This window comes from Pyxicephalus adspersus, chromosome Z (assembly GCF_032062135.1).
Source record: "Pyxicephalus adspersus chromosome Z, UCB_Pads_2.0, whole genome shotgun sequence".
NCBI classification, from domain to species: Eukaryota; Metazoa; Chordata; class Amphibia; order Anura; family Pyxicephalidae; genus Pyxicephalus; species Pyxicephalus adspersus.
In genome coordinates, this window is record NC_092871.1 from 3,257,515 (window position 1) to 3,281,169 (window position 23,655).

Consider the following 23,655-nt stretch of genomic DNA (forward strand, 5'->3'; position numbering starts at 1 on the left):
CTTGATGGATTTATGTCTTTTTTCAACCTGACCTATTATGTAACTATGTATTATGGGTTCAAATGCTGTGAAATCAAGTTCCCCGGATTTGAGCCTTAAGGGCCTTGTCGATGGGCTTAGATAGAATGAAAATTAGAAACGATCAAAATCCTGCTGACCCTTATACTAATCCTTGGAGAAAAAAGACAATTAGCAGAATGACCCCCATTGCCTACAAATGCCACATGCTCATGGAAAAAAGCAGATTTGTGCCTTTTATTTCCCCGACATCAGCTTTGTTTTCTGTTACCTTGGATCCTTCAGCGTCTTAGATTCATGCTGCCGCCACTCCGCCGCCATCTGACAGTGCCTCGAAAGTTCATTTTCTCTGAGAATGTTTGTTTGATTGAACAAGATATAATTTGCTGTATCGATGGACGGAGAAGAAATGTAATCAAGGAACAGCATAACTGATTAGACCATTCTGGCAATGGAGATGGAAATTAGCTGCGCATTGTTGTTTGACTTATGTTCTGCCATTGAGTATCTTTCATTAGGCGGGCTTTGGTCTGCAGAGGGGAGAGTGTGTTTTATGATCATTGTGTTGAAATTACAGTGCTAGGCATAGCAAATTACCTACCTCTTGGGCACAAGTTGTAACAACGTCTTAGGGATTTTATTGTGCCGTCAGACGACTACAATGAAATATACCTGGATTTGTCTTCTGAATGTTTTTGGTTACTAAGGCATCATCCCGGGGAGAAGCTATTTTCCTCTCTGGTTTGTGTTGGTTGGTAGAATGAAATAGTATCTGTTCTATGAATCCATTCATGGATAGTTTGCTCGTATTTTCAAATACTTTGACTTATAGAAAACCCAGATGGAATATCTGGAGGAAATACACAAAGCACACCAAAAATACATATCCCTCTTGTGTTTGTAGCCTATTAGTCTCAAGTTTGAAGATATTGAAAGCTTGTCAGTCATCAAAGTAACAATCAAGGGCAAAGTAAAACTTAAATACATAATTGCTTGATTTGCTTTGATTGCATTGGCTAATGAGTTTGCAATATACACTAATTGCTCAAAGAACCAGAAAACCTAATGCATTCAAGTAAGCAAGCTTTAGCCAACGCAGAGATTCATTAAATCCACTTATATTTTTGTCTCTGGTTGTCAATTATGTCGCCACTCTTTAGACAGACAGAACCCTCCCTCCGCAGCTCAGCATTGTTGGTTCCCCCCAGGCCAATCAATTTATAAAGCAGTGCTGGAGACAGTAGGGGGGCCAGAGCTGCAGGAATCGAGCATCTGTCTGCATTTCTTGGACTGCAGTTTGGCGTTGACAGACGTCTCTGCAAGGACACCGGTTCACTTCAGCTTTCTGGCAATGAGTTTATACTTTGTATATGGAGTTGTTATCAAAATGATTCCTTCTATAGGGGCCGGCATATTTTCAAATGTGAAGAAACTATAGAATAAAGAAAGAAGCAATAACACAATAGAACAAGCAATGAATAAAAAGTTAACGGGTTCTTTGTGCAAAAGCTTATAAAAAAATTCAGGAACTTAAATTGAAATTTTAATCTGGTTTGAAATCAGATAAATATATTACAAATGCATCAAAACAAAGGTGTGCAAAGTCATACAGTTGGTTTGTTTTAGAAAGCAGCCAAAGCCCATTCCCTACCAACATGAGAAGGACACTTGCTTTAAGTATATAATTAGCGGTCTCTTTGCAAAGGTCTGACAATCCTCTTTCTGACCTCTACTCTTTTAATAGCAGAGACTTTATGGAGCATATTAGACCTCTGCAGTGAAACAGCTGCTTCCTTGCAATGACCAAAGGACATTCTATGTAGCATGCTGGCAGTGGACAGGCTTTTCTACTCTGTGGCTGCTTTCTAAAGAAAACTATATGGAAATGCATTCAGATGAAGGTAGTTTCCATTATTCCTTTAATTTGCCCAAGCTCATTCATCCGAAGCAAGCCATCATCTTTGATTATTATGCAAAAAATTGTCCTTTTTTCTGTGTCAGTAAACCCGAAAAAAAACATTCCTTTTAACGGATTGTGATGGTAGATGAGATAGTCCAGGAAGGGTTAAAGCATTGTTCTACATACCATTATTGCTGTATAATTCCCTCATCAATGCGGAACAGAACTTCACATTGAGCCCTCAGTGATTTTATGGAAGAATAATTACTTACATCATCAAATAAAGAGAAAGCATAAGTCGGTCTCGGGAGTCAGGATTAGCAGATCCGAAGACTTTCCTAGGAAATATTCAGGCTGCTCACCGCCTGCCGAGCTTCAGGTTCAAAGTCAGAAGTCAGACATATTCACCACCAGTCAGAGAAATTTTCTTTTTTCTTCACTAGGAAAAAAAAGTAAAAAATAAAGCAACTTGCCAAAAGCCCTAAATGCTCTGGGATCTGTGAAGGTCATAAACGTACAGAAGAAATGAATTCTTAGAAAAAAGTAAAAGAAGGAGATGTAATTAGCAGTAGTCCAATCTTGAGCTTGTTGGTCGGCATATAAAACAAGATACTCCAGATCTGTCTTGTGTATTCAAAAGGTTCTGTAGAATGGAAAGACCTAATGGCAAAAGAAGAGAATTACATTTAGAAAATGGAGCTGATAGAATCACCTTCGGGTCTGTTTATTAAAATCAGGAAACAAATGGTATTTTGTTTTGTGTATTAGTTTGCCTGAAATCATTTTTACACTTTGCTCCAGTTGACTTTAACTCTTTTTGTATAAAGTTATTCAAGCATCATTTTATTGGGTGTAACCGTCATGTTACATTTCGGTTAAAGAAATATTGACCTTGCAAACCACGTAGTTAGCAAGGTAAGCATTTGGGACACCTTGAAAGTGCCAATGCCCATTTGGCACAATCCCTAATTGCCATGACTATTGTTAGTATAAGGGGCTTTGAGATATTTCATTGACTTTTGGTCAGTGGGGGGTAGAACTACTCTTGACAGTCCCATCAGTCCCACCATGAGCACAATCCCATCCCCTGACAACCACCAGTCAATGAAAATGTTGACCACCATTTTCATCCACAATGGACTTATGGCCTTTTGTTTCCTAACAAAAATAGCCGTGGTGAGCACTTGTACATGGTGGGCCATGGCTGCCCATTTTGTACATAGAGGAGATCAATAGCTCCCCATAATTGGTTTAAATTGAACCAAACCAAATGTTGTATGTTTGGGTCGATTGTAAAAGCCCAAAGATCCAACATTCTGTTTCCTTCTGTTAGAACAGCCACACCATTTTCTATTCACATCATTTTATTGAATTAGTTATTGAACTGTAAGTAAAAATCTGTTTAGGTGCACCCAGTCTTAGGGTGGTTCCTTTACATGCCCTAGAACATCCGATTTTGCACACGCACCTGAAGCTTTTGGCTAAGTGGACAACCTTGCATAGCAACAAGTTATCTCATGAAAAATGTCCTTTTCATTTTCTTGATCAATAAAGTGGACCTAGCTCCAGAAATTTGATTAGGTGGGTGCAACATTACCCATGGTCACACTACTTCCTGGACTGAGATGCTAATTTAGAGATAACATAGTCATGTAAATTCTGGTTCCTTTGTGGTTCTAGTGTAAATTTATAATGATTTGTCACTGCTGTGGCCTCTAGCCTGACCTGATCCAAAAGTTTAATACTGGGAACGGAAGTAAGAGTGTGGGGTAGAGACTGAGAAGGTTCCTCTTTTCTCCTGCAGGAGAACCATGATATCATCTTAGCCTGGGCAAAGTCTCCAAGACTGAGGATCATCTTCAGCAATCAAACTCCGCTATTTCCTAGCAAAATGTTTTTTTCCATAGGTTCTAATAAAGTGGCAATCACTTTATAAATATGATCCATTGTAGTGAGCAAATTAGCGATCATTAATAACAGAAATGTCAGTATGTTAAGTCAGCTGATAGGCACATGAATGTGGCAAGAATAAAAGTGTTGTTATTTTAGAAAAATCCCACTTTTTGGCAATCCAATAATTCTCCTGTTTATTACTGGGGTCCCTAATTTTTGTTGTAGTTTTCTTTGCATCTGTTTGACATCCATCAGCCCTATTGTTCTTCCTAATGACAGCATAGCCAGAGGCCAGAGCGAGCTCCCCGCAGCGATACCCTACATCTGTACGTTACACAATCAGCCTAGGTACATTCTTCATCTGACACTCTGACGGGATAACAATACTGTCTTTTCCTCAATAACATTTAGCTGCCATTTTCATAAAATGTTACATGACTGTAAGAAAAAGGAAAATCTCACAAGTGACTGTCAGACTTGAAGACGTCTGACAAAGCCGCACACTTCTAACAGCGCGTCTTGTTGCGGTGAGATTTTCTCCCTGTTACATGCATGATAGAACATCTCAAGATTAAGGCAGACAAGACAAGCTGCAACACAAAATATATGTATAGCATGGTTTACAAATGAAAGAAAAAATCTATTTATTGTATATGTTTAAAACAGAAAGTAATGAATGATTTCTGTCAAAAGGGGAAGGTAGATAAATATTAGGAAGGGTCAATCAGTTTCCACATTTATTTATTGTAATTGGAGAATAAATTTACAATGTAACAAAAGTGAAAGGTTAGAAAGGGGGAGAAAAGCCCATTAACACAGTTATAAACGTATATACTCGAATATAAACCGATAAAAAAAGGATTTTTATAGTTTGTGCTCTTTCAAATATCTCAGCCAGGGTGGTAGTGGGGAACCATTAGTTTAGATCAGTGTTTCTCAGAATAGGGGCCAATTCATACATTTGCATTTGGTGTAGGTGCGAGGAGCCCTCCCATTGTTACTTCAGGAGCATGTGAGCAGAAGGATGAACCTTTTGGTTAATATTATCCAATCGGTATTGGGTAGATAGATTCCTTCACTTGCTGCATGACCAGGACTGAGACATGCAAAACATTTTAACTATATCCTCCAAGCACCATTTGGGCAGAAAGTGAATGCTTGCTGTACGACCCAATATGCATGTTATGAGCCAGTAAAGTGTTCAGATGCAAAAATTGATATCTATCTATCTATCTATCTATCTATCTATCTATCTATCTATCTTGGCACCTGTTAGCATATAAACTCTGCATTGCGTTATCTTGAGTCCCATTTGGACAAAATCTTTGGCTTTACTATAATATAGGTTAGTACATTGCAATGTTTAGAAGAAATGGGCCAATTTATTTCTTGATTCCTTCCTACTTCTTATGCTTTGCTGCCACAGAATGAAATCATTTGTTGTGGCCCCAACCCCTTAAAGGCCAGGATTTGAATAGAAGAACAGAGGAAACAAGAAATATTTCTCCCTAGTCTACTTGTAACGACTTCATCCAGGAGCTCGAGTATTTTGGTTTCTAGTTTTGCCATTTAGCGAAAATGAAAAATAATCTCATTCAGGCAGAGACGCCATCCAAGTATAATTGTGCTGTGATTTGGGAAGTACATTTGTTTGTGCTTGGTGAGAATTAACAAAGATCCGCTTCTTTTCTTGTGATAAAAGGCTCGTCCTGCAGAGTATTGTCACAACAGAAAATATATTTCACTGGGGGGTCTTTTCTAAACGTTGTCGGGACAGAAAGTGCCTAATTTCTGGGTTCGAAGTTCATATTTTAGGATTTATGCATCATGCCTCTCTCTATACAGTTTTTGTACACAAAATGCAGCCAAGGGGCCAAATGTAGGCTTTTGGTACCTATTGTATGTCTCTTAGGGCCCGCTAGGCCAGTGTTTCTCAACCAGGGTTCCTCCAGAAGTTGCTAGGGGCAGTTTGAGCAATTTGTGCCTCTCAGGTCAGTGTAAGTGACACCAATGATCTTTTTGGGTATCTGTAAGGGAGACATTCTTCCAATGGACATCAATGTAAGAGGATTTCTTCCCACTGACCACCATGTTAATGTACTGTGATCTGTGGGTATAGTAATCATAGAAGGGGTTCCCTGAAGACCTGAAAGGTAATTCAAAGGTTCCTTTATGTAAAAAGTCAAGAAATGTAGCACTAAGCAGTATTGTCTTTCTTGCCTAGGTGCCAACACCTGGAGAGTGGAGGAAAATATTCATTACTTGTTTCAATGTTGGGTGTATTTCTTTTACTTCCATCTTCCATTGTGTCCATTCATTTTTACTTTTTGTCTATTTCTGACTGTATTTGCAGTGATCCCTAGCAGCCTCCTGTCTCGGCTTGTCTCTTGAACGTCACCTTTTTTGTTTCGCACAACTTTTGCCCCATCTCACTCCCAAGAGCAAAGATTTATACTCAGTATTTCCAGGTATGAGGAGCATGTGACTCACGCTCCTTCTTGTCACATGACAGTTTCGTTTCCAACACCCAGCAGTTACATTGAGATAGATACAAGAGAGTCCTTGAATTTGGAGTTCCCAAAATACATCTTCTCCCCACTCCAGGAACAATGGAGGAGCTTATGTTCCCCTTTCCAAAACAAAAGGTGCTGATGATGCCTCCGGTAAAATGAACCTGTTGTTTACCCCTGCATGTGCCTACACTAACCATAAAGTTGAGATTACTGCAATGGGATGGTGGAAGATTTAGTGGTCTGGGTTGGATTCCTTTCAACTTCTTTGCCCACACACAGAAAACAAAAGTTTGAGGGGTAGAATACCAATGCAAATGCACCCCCAGCACAAGATACAACACATGTACTTACGAAGTAAAACGCTCATTATTCTCAATAATTAAAATCATTCGGAAGGTTCTCTTTACCAGAAACATTTTACAAATCTCTTTTTCAACATGTCATCGGCACACAATCAGATCCTCAAAGTGAGTTAAATTGTACATCTGTTATCTGACAACCAACACTTAGTATAGATTGTGCGAGGCTGGAACATAATCGCATTCTATACTCTCTCGCCTACCCTCTCTTTCATTTTTTTTTCATTTTTTTTTTTTTACAATCACAAAATTTTAATCTCAGAACATTGCCTAACAAGATTACCCATCCAATATTTTAACGGTAAATACATTTGACAAAGGGAATTGCTCGCTAATCTTATATCCTTCCATAGCACAGTTTGGAAATTCACAGGGGTTTTTCTCCTAATCATTTTTTCCTCAAAATAAATTAACTCTTATCATTTGTTCGCACGCTGAAAGACCCGTTAATGCAGAACTAAGCAGCCCAAATGTTTCCAATTTTCATTTTTTTTTTAGTGCAAAAAAAAAAAAAAAAAATATATATATATATATATATATATATATATATTTGTATAAACAATGTGTAATATAATGTCAGTTTAATGTCTTTTTTACTCTCTATATATGTTGGAAGATAATAAAATAAATTATTGGAATTATTATATCCTCAATAGATGCTAGAGGTGCAGAAGAGAGAGGGGAGACAGATTTTGTTATATGTCAATTTATCTACTGTATATATATAAAACATAAAAAAAATGTATAAATATATAAATCCTTTTTTCTCTTTTTTATATTACTGCATATATATATATATATATATATATATATATATATACACTTTTTTGTTTTCTTTTAGTTTGTTTTTAACAAAACCTGTTTTCGCCGTTTCAGGGAAGTGTCAAACCAATCAACGCATTTTAAAACTTTTTTACGAATCAGGCAAAGGAAAAAAATAACTTAGTGAAGGTGAATTAGCCCTTGTTCCCCTGAAGGTATTATTACAGTTGTCAGGTTATTTTGTCGGTCACGATGGCCTTTTATAATAACTCACAACTTGTGCATGGCTGGAATTAAAATGTTTTCTTATTTTAACGCCTAATAATCGCGTCCATTATGGAACAGCGTTTTTGTACAGTTTCCATAAACTGCTTGGTGTAACATTATAGAGGAAAAAAAACTGACAATAGCAATTATGTTTGTCAAAGCAGGATGTATTACAGACTCGAGAAAAAGTGCTCGTTCAGCGAACTGTAAAAATGATGTTTAAATAGCACGTGTCTCACCTTTCCAAACACCGCGGTGTCACAGCATGATGCTAAGACTAAAAAATTACACGGATTGGAGGAGGGCTGGTTGTCTGTTGAGTTGTAGCCGTTAAGAAAACTCCAGGTGCAAATTTTAATTGCAACCAAACAGGCTCCATATTGCACTGCTTTGGCAATAGTAAAGTGAATCCTGATTGGCTGGAGCTATTGCTTGACCGGGAAGGGGGGGGTAAATCTGTTTTACCACCAGGATAAGATATATTCATGCCAAGTATAAGGATGATCGCCAGGCACATAAAAATACATAGAATAATGCAGCTCTGCATTCATCTATACATAATCAATATGAAATACATATATAAAGCAGCAGTAAGCAGATCATTACTTTTTAATTCTCCAACAGGCTCATATGGGCGCCCATTGCTCAGGTAAGCATGAGGGAATGTCCTGATTGGCTGGTACTTGTAACACCAGCAGCCAATGGCAACATTCCTCAACACTTACATTGTAATCAAGCACCTGGCTGGTTAAGAGGTACATAGCAGGCGGCTTTCCCATGGACAAAGCCTTTGGCCGGGTACAATAAATAGTTGGGATCTGCTTTGAACCATGGCACTAACTTGTACAATCAGCTTGAAAACTCACAAACTTTCCAAGAAGTGAACCCAAATTCTGGCAACCTCTATTTGGCAATAGTCATTGCTTGATTGCCCTACCCTAATTACCCCAAAGTGGCAATCCGTGTTTGCAACAAATTTTCACCATGGCATTACCTTTCATGGAGTTCAGCTCTAATTTAATCCGATGTTACAATATATTGTACAACAGGTCAGTCTGATCACTATTAAAGGAAACTTCCATGGATGGGATTTTAGGAGGTGAAACTTCCAGTGCAGATCTCCATGTGAATATTCTGGTTGCCTAAAGGTAATTTATTTGTTATTTATTTGTACTTTTTATTGGCCAATCTTGCTTTGTTTGCATTTTTTTTGTAGATTTGGACTAACACCTTCTCAGCACAATGGTCATAGCCCTGCAGGCTTATCGAGCTCTTACTACAGAAATCCGTTATTGTGACTCAGTCATGTTTGCACGGTCCACTGGCTCTGCAGTAGTGTAGGGGTGGCCACAAACAGAACATCTGTCGTTATTTTCAATGCTTCATTTATGTTCTAAATCTCCACGTAGAGTTCTTGGAAAATCCCACCGTCCGTGTTAGACAATCGCCTTCTGCACAGGAAATGTCACACAGATCGCTAGGCTCCCTGAAAGGCCTCACACCTTGTGTTTTTGGCAGCCATCATCAAGCAAACAGCAGGCCTGTCATCTGTGGGGTTTATTTCTCAAAGGACAGTCACACTTACATGCATTCAATGTCATATTGTTTCATTTAATTTCACCGTTGGCGTGTCAGTGGCTCCCCGCTCCCCTTTATGCACCATTAGGATCTGGTGTCACTTCTCCTCTGAGAGCCCTGTTTCCCTCTCCTCCACGCCTGTCATATTTTACACTTTAATGGCTCCCACACTTGGCACCCTGGGTTTTGCTTTGCTGGTTCTTCCGTAATTGTCTTCTCCTGTGGATCAAACCAGCAATTGTGTGAAAGACTTCATTCTCTGTTGTTTTCTTGGATAATTTATATGGTTACGAATTTGTGACCATCTCCAAGTGTCTGATGTTTCAAGGGAAGGGTCCTGTCAACGTAACAGCATACAGAAACATTGTAGACTATTGTGCTGTTCTAGCCTTCTGGTCACAGTTTGGTGAAGTCTCTTTTCTGTTCCCTCATGACTGTGTTCGGTGTACAAAGTGAGCTCCATAATGACATGGTGCCTGATTTATTAAAGCTCTCTAAGGCTGGAGAGGATACACTTTCATCAGTGAGGCTGGATGATCCAGCAAGCCTGGAATGGATCTGGCCTAAGATTCAAAACATTTGCTAGGAAATAGCAAATGATTTTGAAGAAATCCAATACAGGTTTGCTGCATCACCCAGTTTTTTCAGCCTTGGAGAACTTTAATAAATCATGGTGTCACCAGTCTGGCACGTCTTGCAATGAACCCTGACCTCAACCCTAGTTAACACCTTTGGGATGAATTGGAATGGTGACCCAGGTCTTCTAATCTCCATTTCATTCTATATCATACAAAGATATTGTAGGCAATTGTTCTCTTCTAGCCTTGTGGTCACTATTTGGTGAATACCCCTTTATGTTCCCCAATGACTGTGCCCCGGGGTACAATTCCAGCTCTATAAAGACATGGAATCACCAGCTTTGTCTGTAGGAACTCAATTGTCCTGCACAGAGTCCAGACCTCAACCCTACTTCGCACCTTGGAGAGGAATTGGAACACCAATGTTGAGCCAGGTCTTCTCATCCAACATCAGTACCTGACCTTCCACATTGACACAAAGTCCCCTGGACAAAATCCAATGTCATGTGGAAAGCATAAACAGGGAGGGGCAACCTAGTAAACTCATACAGAGCAATAATAAGGCTGTGATAGGGTCAATATTCCGAACTAATCAGAGCGCCAATGCATTGCACAATGCTGTCAGTCAATAACTGAGGGAGCTTACAGAAGGACAGAGCACAGTGATGATCTCATTGGTGTGTTGCTTCATTTTCCAATTACAGTTGGTGACCAAGTTGTATTGCTTAACATTAAAAGACAAAAAAGGAGGACACAGATCAGGTTGTTCCATCTGTCAGGGTATACATATTGTATATTTATCTCAACTTAGTTGTGTGCTTAGAGTTCAGCTTTAGGGCTCATGTAGATGGGCTTTGTTTTCTTGCATTTGACATAAGAGTCCCATTAAATGCAAGTCAGCAGATGTCAATTGACTTCAGTGGCATAGTGCAGATGGCAGGTTCAGAAGCTGTGTTTAAATTGCATCATGTTGACTTCTTATAACACAGCAGGTCCTATCGAGGTGCGTTTAAATGGCAGGCAAAACATGTCAAAATGTCTTGTCTTGTCAAAAGAATCCTGTGTTTGAGCACTTTTGTGTTAAAAAAAGAGTGAGTTAGAAATAAGCCCCAAATAAATACTGTTCTTGCATGCCATGGCATAGTGTCTGTACACACTCACTATACAAATGGAAATAAAGATGAGCTGGACTAAAAAAGAACAACTGAATGTAGAAAGTTTCAATTTCCTAAATGGTTTAAATAATTAGTTCTACATAAATTCTATTTTAATGTTTTCCTTTTTATGGCTTCTTTTGTTTATGCCTAACGCAGAATCGTGACATTTGCCACCGAAAACCCTGGCCGTGCTGTTGTTGTTGATAATGATTTCTGCCGCCTTGACCTCTCCCCCGGAGCTGTACAGAGCGACAGGCTGCAGGGGTTGCAATAAAACAATATGTTCAGTTCCATGAAACAACAGGACTGAAAAAAAATAAGAGACGAACAACAGAGTTATTGAAAGTCTGAGCTGAGAGAAAGCTGAGGGATAGTCTCTTGGAAATGCTTTTTAGCTGGCTGTGTCTGTCCAGGGGCTCAGAAAATGCTGAACTACCTGGATCAACATGACAGCCAAATAGTATTTTTAGAAGATCAATGGAAGCCTCTATATTTCTAAGAACAGCCTTTCCCAACCATAGGGAACCACTGCTAAAACCAATTCAATGGGTGTCAGTGGGAAAATGCCCATTACATGAGCTGAAATAATGATTTCTTTACAGTGGTGGTCATAATGTTACCCTCAAAAACATGATAAATGAAAAGCAGTGTTGGCTCATGAACTACGCTGGTATCATCACATGGAAGATTGATCATTCACAGCTCAAGGAACCCCTGGCAACCTCTAGAGGAGCACTGGCCAAGAATGGCTTTCCTAGAGGTACTACTAGCTGCAATCTGCAGTTTTGTATTGTTCAGGAAGAAGAGGAAAGATGAGGCGCTAGATCTCTAAAGCTGCGTATACACCTCCAATGGATCTGGTCCAATAATCGTCTCAGGGCTAATATCAGGCGTGCGTACAGCGCCCGTCATCCATCGTCTGAACGACCATCTTGGTGGATCCATGGATGATGTACGACGAAGGATCATAATGCAAGGGAAAGGGAAGAGTCGTTCTCCCCCTCCCTTCTGTATAAAGCAGAATGGTGCTGTATGTACAGTACTCGTTCATGCATCTTTCAGTCTTTTGTCATTGGAAAGGATTGTGAAAAATCCTTTCCAACGACAATAATTGCAGGTGTGTATGCAGCTTTACAAATGTTCTCTATCAAGTCTTATATTCAATGATTCACCTTGGGCAGCTATCTGGGCGTGGTGGCCAAAAGACAGATTTTTGCTCAAGTAGTGGCAGGGTGTTCAAGAAGGAAAGTTTAGATTTAATTTACTTCATATCATAAAAACTGACCTGGTGCATCAGAGTTAAAGAGGGTCAGGATAGAACTAACAAACATCTGGTGCCATCTGCTTTTAGGAGGACGCATGTTTTTGCTACTGTTGTGTCCTTGATAGGGAGATTCATCCCAATATCTTTCCCAATGACCATGGAATTGGTGGGAAATCATTGGTGGTACAGTTGCCACCAAAACAAGAGATTGGTGGAGATCTTCCAATGAAGGACACCTGTTCTTGGGAGAATTTTTCTCACTTTGGAAAAACTACTCTCACTTCCTGTTGTGTCTCTGGAGCAAAAATAATGGAAATCTAATTTAAGTATCAGATAGTCACTTCAGCCTGGTTTGCAAAGTTTAGATTGATATATTTTAAACAATTTACATAGTAAATGTGTTTCACAAAAGTGATGGTTATTAGTTCTGTGCAAACTGAGATTGGAAAATGTACATGAAAAGGTAACTTTAATGTATCTGAGAGATGTGTCCATTTCTATAGTCCCCCACATCACTCTTTGGTTTCTCCATGTCAATATGACTTGAGTGTCATTGAACAAAAGGAGTCAATTTTACCAGTGTTGGTAACAGACTTTGGGGGTCAGTTCTCTAAAAAACAACTGGTTTCAGGCTGCATGAGCAACATGAGAGATGAACATTTTGCACTTCTTTTAATGCAACAAGCTTAGATGGCATTCAAGATTGGTGGGAGGTTCACTTTAAAGCAAACTCAAGAACACAAATATAATATAATTCTATATACTAGTTACTAAAAATGGTGGATGCATTCTTTTTTTTCCCAGGCTTTTTTATCATTGTTTCACCTTGAAATGCTGACTTCCTGTCCTTGGATGACAACAGTCATTCCATGTAATGTTTTAATTGAAAAGTAGTGTTTTTACCCAAGGATAGGACTACAAAACACATCCTCTCTTCTCTACATATTAAGGGAAGAGCTCTGCACAGGAAATTTAAGGACAAAAGTCCCCGGATGTCTCAATTTCACCCATTCGTACACTTCAAATATATTTCCTAGGCAATGACAGTGCTCAGTCTTCTGGAGATTTTATTTATATTTTTATACCTCTCTGTGCATTTTGAAGCACAATCCAGTCCCCTATTTATAGTTTTAGTTAGTTTTGTATTTATTTGTTTTGTTGATGGTGGCATTGATCCCTTGGCGTAGGTTGGCAGTAATTCTTTCCCTGTAGCATTCACTTGGCAAGTCCTTGGGTGTCAAGATCTATAAACTTAGCGCTAATTGCTGTAAATTTAAGTCATTTGAACTCACCAAACCTCATCTTTTTGTCTGGCAGTTTCCCCTGGAAGGTAATACAACACGTCGTTTGGCCGGCTGTACCCTCCTCGCTCCTGCTAAGTTTCACTTTAATGACATTTATTTTTTGCGAAACCTGCAATTTGCTTAGTTGGTCTGTTTAAATAAAAATCCATGATAATTACCCTTCAAAGCTGCTCCAGATTTCCAAGTCGCTGAATCTAAATCTTTTTCTTTCTTTAAAATGGCAAAATAAAACATAGTGAAGGCAAAAGGTTGCATAGGGTATTACGGATATAATGGGGTAAGTTATTAACACATACAGCAAATGGTGAGCGTGCTACTTTAATCCAGAGGGGTGAAGCCTTGGGACATAAGAAGGAATGAATGGTTCTTAATCAAAATGCTTTATTTGATTGTCGTATTCATGTCCAATGGCCTTCAGGGTTTTAATATATCTCCTTCATCAAGACTTTTGCTAGAAATTAATATAAGTAATGAGCATGGTACCATCATTAGTAATATCATTCTCTGTATGGGTTAAGTGTGGCCACCTCTTAGAAAAAGACTCAGAAAAACACTAAATACATTTGCTTTAGGTACAAGAAAGTTTTTTGTGCATGTGAATGATTTGTTTCTTGTTCCAGTCTACATCCAAGAGGAAGGAAATTTCACCATGATATGCTTACATTGCCAATTGTGCAAATGTTTGACCATAGCGAACATGATCCCTGTGCTCAATGATAGTGGCAGTACATAGCTAATCCCCTAGGCATGTATACTTACTCAACCACACTCCCTTACCACCAACCCATGCTGCTTTCCCAAATAAAAGGCCACTGGGCACTCACTAATGGTGGCAGTCACAAGAGGTAGGCAAATCATGCTTATATGATTTGCATCCTGTGTCTGTATGTCTGCATAAAATATTGGCAGAGCATACAGTTTATTTGCATGCGCCATTGGAGAAACAGTCAAATGAGAAAGAAGAAGCATCTCCTGCAATCTTTATTTCTGTAACCAGTACGCAGAGAGACACATGTTCTGGCAAAAGTTAAAAAGATGGGACCCATCTGAGACAGGCAGCAAACATACAATAATAAACAATAATACAATAATAAACAACTTAAGTTGCAATAAACAAAGTAACAAAACAAAACAAATTTTGAAAGTAGTGAACAATATGATATATATTATGATATAATATCAACAATATGATTGGAAAATGAAGTAATAACATAACACTTATTTGGCCAGCAAGCAAGAAGAACTAGAAAATAGGAACATCCCCTGCTTCTCTTTAACCTTGCAGCCTGAAAGGATCCAGCATCCCCGGCACATACTCTGAGGCTGTGCACAGCTGAAGGAGACTTTAGGCACAGATTAGTCCCTGGCTTCATCCTGCCCTGCCTGCTCCTGTGATTGTATGCTGCCAGGACTGACCTTTTGCCTGTAACCCTCACTCTGCTTTGTCTTTACCCTTGGTTACCTCGTCTGGTGGACTGATTACCTGTGTATTACCTCTGGCTCTGTTTTATGAACTTGCCTCTATCGGAATCTTTTGTAATGCATTATCTGTGGGCTCCTGGTCCTCTGTCAGTCCTGTCGCCAGATGCCATCCCTTGCCAGTTCTGGGGCAAACATTTGCTGGATGGCACAAAAGCATCCCAAGGCTGAGAGGGGGCTTGCTATATGTTAAGAGTGCTGTGTTAGATTGGGGGACTGGAGTCTGATGAACACTGGTGCTGGATCAGGACTATACAGAGCCAGGGCAAGGACGTTGACAAGAAAGGGAAAGAGATTAAGGTGGAATGACTCAAAATTAGACCCCTGGAGAAATAAAATTGGGGAGTCAGATAGACAAAAGGCAACACTCGAAGGAAGGTTCACAAAAATACTGGATCCATGGCTTCAAATCTCAGTATAGTGTTCTGCAGTTGATCTGCACGTTTTTTCATGTCTGAGAAATGTAGACTTCCATGCTTTTGGGAATAAACAGTAGGAACATGAACCATGAGACGGAAGTGGGGTGCCGCATTAATTCCTTTTTTTCTTTTGTGAGCACAAATCTATATAGGGTAAAGTTACCTATTTCTTGTTTAAAAGATGCCATAAGGAGTTATTTACTTTGTATTGCCTTATGTTAGTGGCCTATTGATGCTCTATAACATAATATTTCTCATAATGTTGGACATTTGCATTGGGCTGAAAGGAATGATGTCCTGGCCCCATTATTTATACATAAATTCACAGAAATGGCTACCTATAGGAAGGCTAGAAGCAAATTTAGCACATATTAGGCGAAGGGGATGCATGACAGGGTGATAAGGGCATCCAAGGGAGGGAAGGCTTAAAGAGGGTGCTAGAAAGGGGGAGGTAGTTAGAAGTGATTGGTTGGTAGGTGGAAAAAGATGGGGTTAAGTAGGTTTTAAGAAGGCCAAGGTAGAGGGTGGGACATGATCAGCTAGTGCTGCAGGGAGAAAGTTTACCACTCGCCCTCCCTTGATATGGTGTTTGGCGATGGGTGATGGTTGGTGTGTGCATACTGGTGGCTAGGTGGTGGAGAGTGAGGAGGATTCTGTCTATGGTCATTGCAATGGATGGTCTCAAATAGGTGGATTTGGGGGCTTTCCAGAAGCAGCAGCCAAAAAGGTTAAGCTGGTACAATGTGGCTTTTTAAGTTGGTTATGGGTGGTTAAGAAATTGTTATGGGAGGGGTTATGCATGGTTATTTATTGGTGATAAAAATGTAATGGTTGTATTGTAATATTAATCTATGTTTTGTATAATAAAGGACTACTGTGTCAGCCAATTAGATCTAGAATGGTGTTTGTGAGGTTTTTGGGGGCTGACCAGCAGGTGGGTGGGGGAGGGAGTGGAAGGGTATGGGGAGATGCTCAGAGGAAAGTATCGGGCTAACTTAGTCATGTGATTTTATGTACAGAATGCCCAGGCAGAATTGATTTCCTTACCGTCTACCATTATATGTTGTACAGAATCATATGACAAGAGTTGGCAGACCAACAACACATCCAGCTAGCGGAATCCATAGAAGGAAAATGAAGGGCGTCCGTTTCACTTGTTTCCTGGATACACATATTATATTATAATTATGCCTTTGAATCCTTCTTAAGTGTTGTAGGAAAGGTAATTAAAATGTATTTTTCTCCTACAAATAACATATTGCGGCACTAACCAGGAAAATGAATGAAGATTATACAGTACAAGACTCGTATGATGAAATGATTGCTGAAATGTAAATATATGTCAATTCAGGCAAATTTCTTTACATATCTCACACGTAATGTGCCATGTTTGACAGAATTCCAGAATGAGCTCTGGCAAATTCAGAAATAGATTGAAGAAGGGATAAAACAACTCCTGTTAGGTTAACAGTTGTCACCAGAAATGATGTCCCTGTTAGAAGCTTTGCTCTTCATCATTTTTTGTAATTTTTCTTATAACATGGGATGATCAGGAAATTTTTGGGCTTATCAGGCCAATTCAATTTTCTTCATGCAGTAAATTTGCATTGCCCCCAAACAGGATATTGTTAACAATAATTGCTTGAGTGGTCCAGGACTATGCCCCACTATAGTGTATTATTAATATTATAATATATAAATATAATATATAAAATATGATTTAAAAATGTCTCACCATCTTTCAAAGTAATCATAAAGCCCGTAATCAGGCCCATAATCTATATGGGAAAGGGAGGTTTATAGGTACCTTTGCATAGTTCCTGGATCTACTTAGAAACTTCATATTGAACAGAAGGAAGGTGGTTAGTGTCTGATCCATCTAGGATAATAATGGTTGAATAATAAAGCAGAACTAAACCCAATGGGTACTCACTTGTCCCCATTACGTTGCGGGCCCGCATTCCCATCTTCCACCATCTTGATTGGCTGAGCTAGGATGAGTTTATTCAGTCCTGACACCTGCAGTGAAATTCTGACAGCTGGTATGGCATTCAGGGTTAGAGGTTAGCACTCTGGTCTTTGCAGCACTAGATACCAGGCACTATCTGCATGGAGTTTTTAGGTTTTCCCTGTGTTTGCGTGGGTTTCCTTCGGGTACTCCGGTTTCCTTCCACATCCTAAAAACATGCAGTTAGGTATTTGGTTTCCCCTTAAATTGGCCTTAGACTGATATATGACTATGGTAGGGACATTAGACTGGCAGTTAATCACATGACTATGAAAAACGGCTGCATAATATGTTGGCACTATATAATTACAAGTTAGTAATAATAAAAACTGCTATTGCAGGAAGGATATCATCAAGAACATCCAAAATTTAAAAAGATGGAACTTTAGTTCCACTTCAACAGCAAAAGTCAGAATGGTTTAAGTTACTAATTGTCATAATGTAATTGTATCACTCAGCAGGTGCACATAGTAAACTATTGTGGCAGCTGTAACTGGCATGGCTTTGTTTACTAACAAAGCCTTGTGATCATCAAGTCCATGATAATACAGTGATTGCATGGTTTTGTAATAAAAATTGCAGGTAATTTTTAAAGCACTTTTACTTAAGCCATCCACATGAAAAATTATGAAGATTTCATGAAAAATGTTATGAAAGGCAAAACCCATATTTCTGCAACAAAATCATTGAACAAATCAAATCATAAAAATAGATACAAAATAAAATCACTGAATACATTTTTTGGGGTTAAATATTAAAAATCATTGCTTTGGTTGACTCTGCTACTTCCCGGTTTCCTTGTTTTGATAAAATAAGCCGTAACAAGCCTAGAGTAGACAGAAATTGTATTTTATCAGTGTTATTACATTTCAGGCCTTTGTTCCTTCATCGAATAAAAAAAATAAACCGAACCCAAGCCAAAAATGTGTATATTTTTTACTTCCCTTCTGAGTTTTGTATCCAAACAAGAACAATGGGTGGAATGGAACAGTTTATAATTCCGTGACAGGCGCAGTATTTAATTTTTACAGCTAACCAAAGTAATGTACGCAAAAACCGAGTTGTAGTAAACAGGATTTATTGGGGTATCATATTTTCCACACAGCAGTTTTATGCAATAGGCTTTGGCACTTCGAGAAAGAGTTCTTTTAGTCCGGTGTGTGTAAAAACGGCTTAAAGAGGAATAAGCCCAAAGCTGTGCCAATACTTGCAACTTGCATTCCATGATCACTGTTAAATGGGTTCTGCAGCACTGGGCCCTAACCCTAAACCGTAACCCTAACCCCTCACCCTAACTTGACCACAGCACTGTTTCTTTAACATATTCTTCTCCAATAGTTTGGATACTTTGAAATGACCATTGCATACATCTACCTTGCAGCTGGAAGTCCCAGTTTGCCTAACCAGCCTAGCCAGATCTATGGGTTGACAAAGGGGATGATATTAGTTCTATATTAGTTCAGCAGCTGTCTGGGCTGTGAGGAGGTATTGGGGACTCCCCAGGAAGCATAAACTAACTGCATGCTTTGGGAATTTATGTTCTTAGATTGTATTGACAATGTATTACCTGTTGGAACAGTTTTCCTCTTATTTCTCTGCTGATGTCTACAGATATTTTATTAAATTACTGTGCAACTTCCATGTTTCTTTCTTTTGGAACCTGATAGCGAAACGCGTAAAGGACATAACTGTGCATTTTCAAGGGATGACTAGCACAATTATATTTCAACATAATGAGTGATTGTACAATGTACTCCTTTTTTATAGTTATTATGCATGTAATGAAATAAACAATTTTACAAATAGGTAAAAACTTTTGTTTAGGTACCTAAAAAAATCCCAAATGTTAGTTTGAAGGGAGAATTTTGGTTTCTTAGGTTTTAAAAAATACAGTAAATCTGTGTATAGATGTCAGATAATGTCATATGTACAGAAATCCCCCTGACCATCCCAATGGTCCCCACAGTGGATTGATGAACATCAGATGGGGAACAGCTAGCAGTCTCTCATATGGAAAGAGTGCTGCTCGCGTCTCCTATCCCTTTCCTTCTTCCATGAACAGAATTGATTTGTGTGTACACAGCACCATCAACAAACCTCTAGGACTAATTATGGGGCTTAAGTCACATAGTTAGTCTTGGAGATTTGTTTACTGATGGGTCATGTCTAATGATGTCCTTACTCATTATAAAGACAAGATGGAAGACTACTACTATGTCCAAACTGAGTGGGGTAGTTTCCACATCTTAATTTCTCAAACACACAATAGAAACTCTATCCAAGAACACATACAACTAGTAAAGGGCAATCTGATTGCTCTTGCAGCCCTTAATAGTCCCTAAAAATAACCTGAATTCCCCCACTATTGACTTCAATGGTGTTCGAATTCAGCTTTCGATAACCTGAACAATATCTCACTATTCGATCAAATATCTGTCAAATCTAATAGTGAGATATTTGACCAACACTATTGCTTACATCTGGAAAGGGGTCAAGCAGGTCACACAAATCCCTTTAATCTAACCCTAACAAACTATGACATTTGGCATCTGCTTTGACTGTATTGACTGCTCCTCAGACTATTGAAACAAGACTGAAGCAATACAGATATCTAAAATGTCTTTATTGCATCTTTAACCATTAAAATACCTAAAGACCTACACTCAATAATTCCTAAAAGTGTCCACATATTTTTGGCCAAAGTTTAATACAAGACAAACACAACAAGTGTGAATTGTACCAATGGTCCTTTTCCTAATCATTGCTTGGAGACCCATAGAGGGACAAGTTCCAACTTTTTTACCTCCATCTTGGACTCATAATGGAACATTTTCACTTTTTACAGTTGATATTGCTGGTTTGACTAACAACAAACTTGCAAAAATAGATCATTGGAAAAGGCTTCTTTATCCGTATTTTGTCATTTTTACTGCCTCTGTTCATTTTGACAATTCCATATTGCAAGATTTAATTACCAAAGTGAATTTGATAAGGAGATTATTTGAAAGGATTTCCAGAGCACTATGGGTTACCAAAACAGTTGGCAAACTGGAGCAGCTTGCTTTGCAGCTTGTTTAGTCCCACAGGCTGCAGACATCAGTAGTCTGATCAAGGAAGTCACTTCTTTGGAGACAAATTTAGATTTATGTAAATAGGATTTATTAAGAATCATAAATGTTAGAGTTGTCAACTGAACAAGAATTGAAGGAAAACATCCATTGTGGACAACTATTCCACTGAGAGAAAAACTACCTCACTATGGGGGAATTCCTCCAACTTCCTGTTTTATAGCCTGTACAGATCTAATCATTTCATTCCTTTATTCTTAATATTTCGATTCCTCCACAATTTGTTTGCAAGTACAGATATTGCCCTCTTTAGAATTTTACTAACAATCTGCAAAAAAAAAATCTCATTTACACTTTTGAGTTTAACAATAATTGGGAAAAAAATGTTTCACAGCGCATGACAATTAAAAAGTAAGAAGCAAAGCTTATTTGGCCTTTTGCCTTCTTTTTTTTTTTTTTTAGTTAATTGCGTCACCGCACAAATGAAGCCGTTTGGCTCCTGAAATGGCACTTTGTCTAAGAATAAATGGCGACGGCAGCGATAGTTGTTAATTGACGTTGCTAATTAAGACATACTGCGGAATCAAAGTCACTCTGCTCCTGTTTTCTTAAAGAATTGCGAAAGCATACGCGTTTTACAAACATGTCACACGTACACATAGATCTTTATCAGTTAATTAGGCATGGCTCAATGTGTCTGACATGGTATAAGATGTGAATATTACACCCTATTAGTTTAAATGCTCTGTTTAACCTGTGCAATGGGTTTAAGCAAAGCATTTGTATGTTTATCTCATTAAACCTGAAGAATTTTAGTGGAAAGAGAAACTTCTGCAGCACTTACTAATTAGCATGTTACAGATTCCTTAACCCGTTTGATAATCGGACTGAACAGTCTGTGTGTTAGAAGTGAACTTAGTGTGAAGTCAGCTACCCCAACATAACAATACTCCTGAACTGCAGACAACTGAAAGGCCTATATACGGCTCAGCCACCTAGGACCCAACGTATCCCCAACAACATTTTTTACATTTATATCTACTTATGCTTACCATTTTTATATTACTTTTTGGATTTTTTTTTCTAGCATAATTGCCCATCATTGCCACATTGTACATCATTAGATTGTGAATGCCAATCACTCACATTAGGTTTAATGAAGCTGGGCATCATTTATCTCAAAAGACCAAGAACATCTTGTGGCAGAGAAGAGTTACCTACTGTGACAACACAGAGGAGTAGGTAGATATTGCTTCTTTAATTTTAACAGGGGTTGAAAACAAAAGGTTCAACATCCGTAATCACAGTACACGCTGTTCTCTTTGCTTCCTTAATGACTTACCAATGATTTCCTCACTCATAACCTCATCACATGCACGACTCCAAAACTGCCTCAACTCTTTGGAATGGTCTTCCTCGTCCTATTCAGCTTGCTTGTACTTTCCCCATATTGAAAAGAGTCCTTAAAACCCATCTTTTCAAACTCAACTACCCGTCTTCTTCTGTCTCTCAAACCCTCACTACTTCCCATCATTCCTATTGTGTGATACTTCCCCCACCTCCTAGATTGTAAGCTCTTCTGGGCAGGGTAGTACCCTTCTCCTGTGTCATTGTTTGTATATGTCTGTTAATTGCAACCCCTGTTTAATGTGCAGCACTGCATTATATATTGGTGATATATTAATACAGTTTAATAATAATAACCCCTCATTATCCCTTAGTAAACCCAATCAGTCCTTATTACCAACTCCTTCCTTCCCTTTCCATTAGCTAATAATTTAATTTTTTTGTATGTATTACTATTCTTTTAGCAAGCAATATTTAACCATACATTCATTTGTATTCAATTTAAAAAAAAAATAAAAAATAAATGCAGCTATTCAATTCAAAAATTCAATTTAGAGCATGTATTATTTTTTACTTACCATATATCATCATTAGAAATTCAGGATCAACTGTATTCCATTACGTGTTGCAGTATATAGGCTGATCACATGCACAAAAGGGCCATAAATAAGGTGAAAAATTGTACTGCCTGAGATCTCTACACCAATCCAGAAACCAAACTTTTATAGAGATAAGGAAGGATTATTTGTTCTTATTTAAAGTCTGTTGGTTGGGACTGACAGTCATATCTCAGCAGTCATTGTACATTGATGTTTCCCTACAAGCTAAAACAGTTGTTCGGTTGTTTTTTTTTGGGTAATCACATATTGCGTTGTTCCAGAAATGTTTCCATTTATTTTGTGCCAGTATTTGCAAAATAACTCAACGTAGTTCTGTTAACCTTGTGTAAAACATAGAGCCGATTTTTTGGCAGAAGACACGTGAAAACTCAAAGGAAAGATAAAATTCATCCAAGTGATTTGTGAAAACCCAGACGCTGTTGTGGAAATCCTTCTGTGATCCGTGCCCCCATGGTGTCTGCTTTTGTTCCCAGTGCTGTGACCCGAACTCTATACTGGTAAAGGCAGCACTGTATACAATAAACACAAACTTGAACATTGGCAATGTCTCCTTGGAGCTGTTTTTAATATAAATTATTTTTTTCTCTTAGAACTATGGAAAATTTTTATGCTGGTTATGTAGCAGGGATAGGCTTCCAAAATGGATCTTTCATTGCATGGTTCCTCAAGATTTACCCAAAGGCTCTCAGGGTGGGTTAAAATTGGAGCCAAGTGGGCCCAATACTCCCTGACTTAACTAATTCTGTTCACCTAAGAGTTTTGGCTAGATATTAAAAATAAAGAGAAATAACTATTCCCATTAACAGACTCACTGGTTCAGGTGCTTTTGATTGAAGAATAGTAAAGGTTTGAAGGTTAGTTAGTTAGGGTTTAGTTAGGGTTGAGTAAATGGGAATAAGATATAAAGCCAGGGGAAGGTATTGGGAAGTATTAAATGGTAATATAGTATAAGGATTAGCTTGTGTTAGGTAGGTTAGGAACTAAAGAGTTCTTCCTAGGTTACGATTTACTGATAGGTCAAAGGATAATGTAAAGGTTAGGAGGGACTGGTTAATTGTTAAGGGGGTTAGGGTTAGGTTAATAGTCAGATGGACCATGGGTAATGATAGGCAAATATGAAG

General features: G+C 38.5%; 1 protein-coding gene and 1 long non-coding RNA gene across 2 annotated transcripts in view; one reads left to right on the forward strand and one right to left on the reverse strand.

The window, feature by feature from the left end:
* LOC140344307 (uncharacterized) lies at positions 1-23,051 on the reverse strand. Its single transcript, XR_011923541.1, has 3 exons — positions 22,493-23,051; positions 2,191-2,357; positions 1-1,450 (listed from the first exon to the last, which is right to left on the reverse strand). It is a non-coding gene; the product is annotated as an uncharacterized lncRNA (long non-coding RNA).
* The window catches only part of LOC140344306 (protocadherin-11 X-linked-like), a 748,248-nt gene that overhangs the window by 376,245 nt on the left and 348,348 nt on the right, over positions 1-23,655 (forward strand). The gene's annotated exons all lie outside the window — the stretch shown is intronic.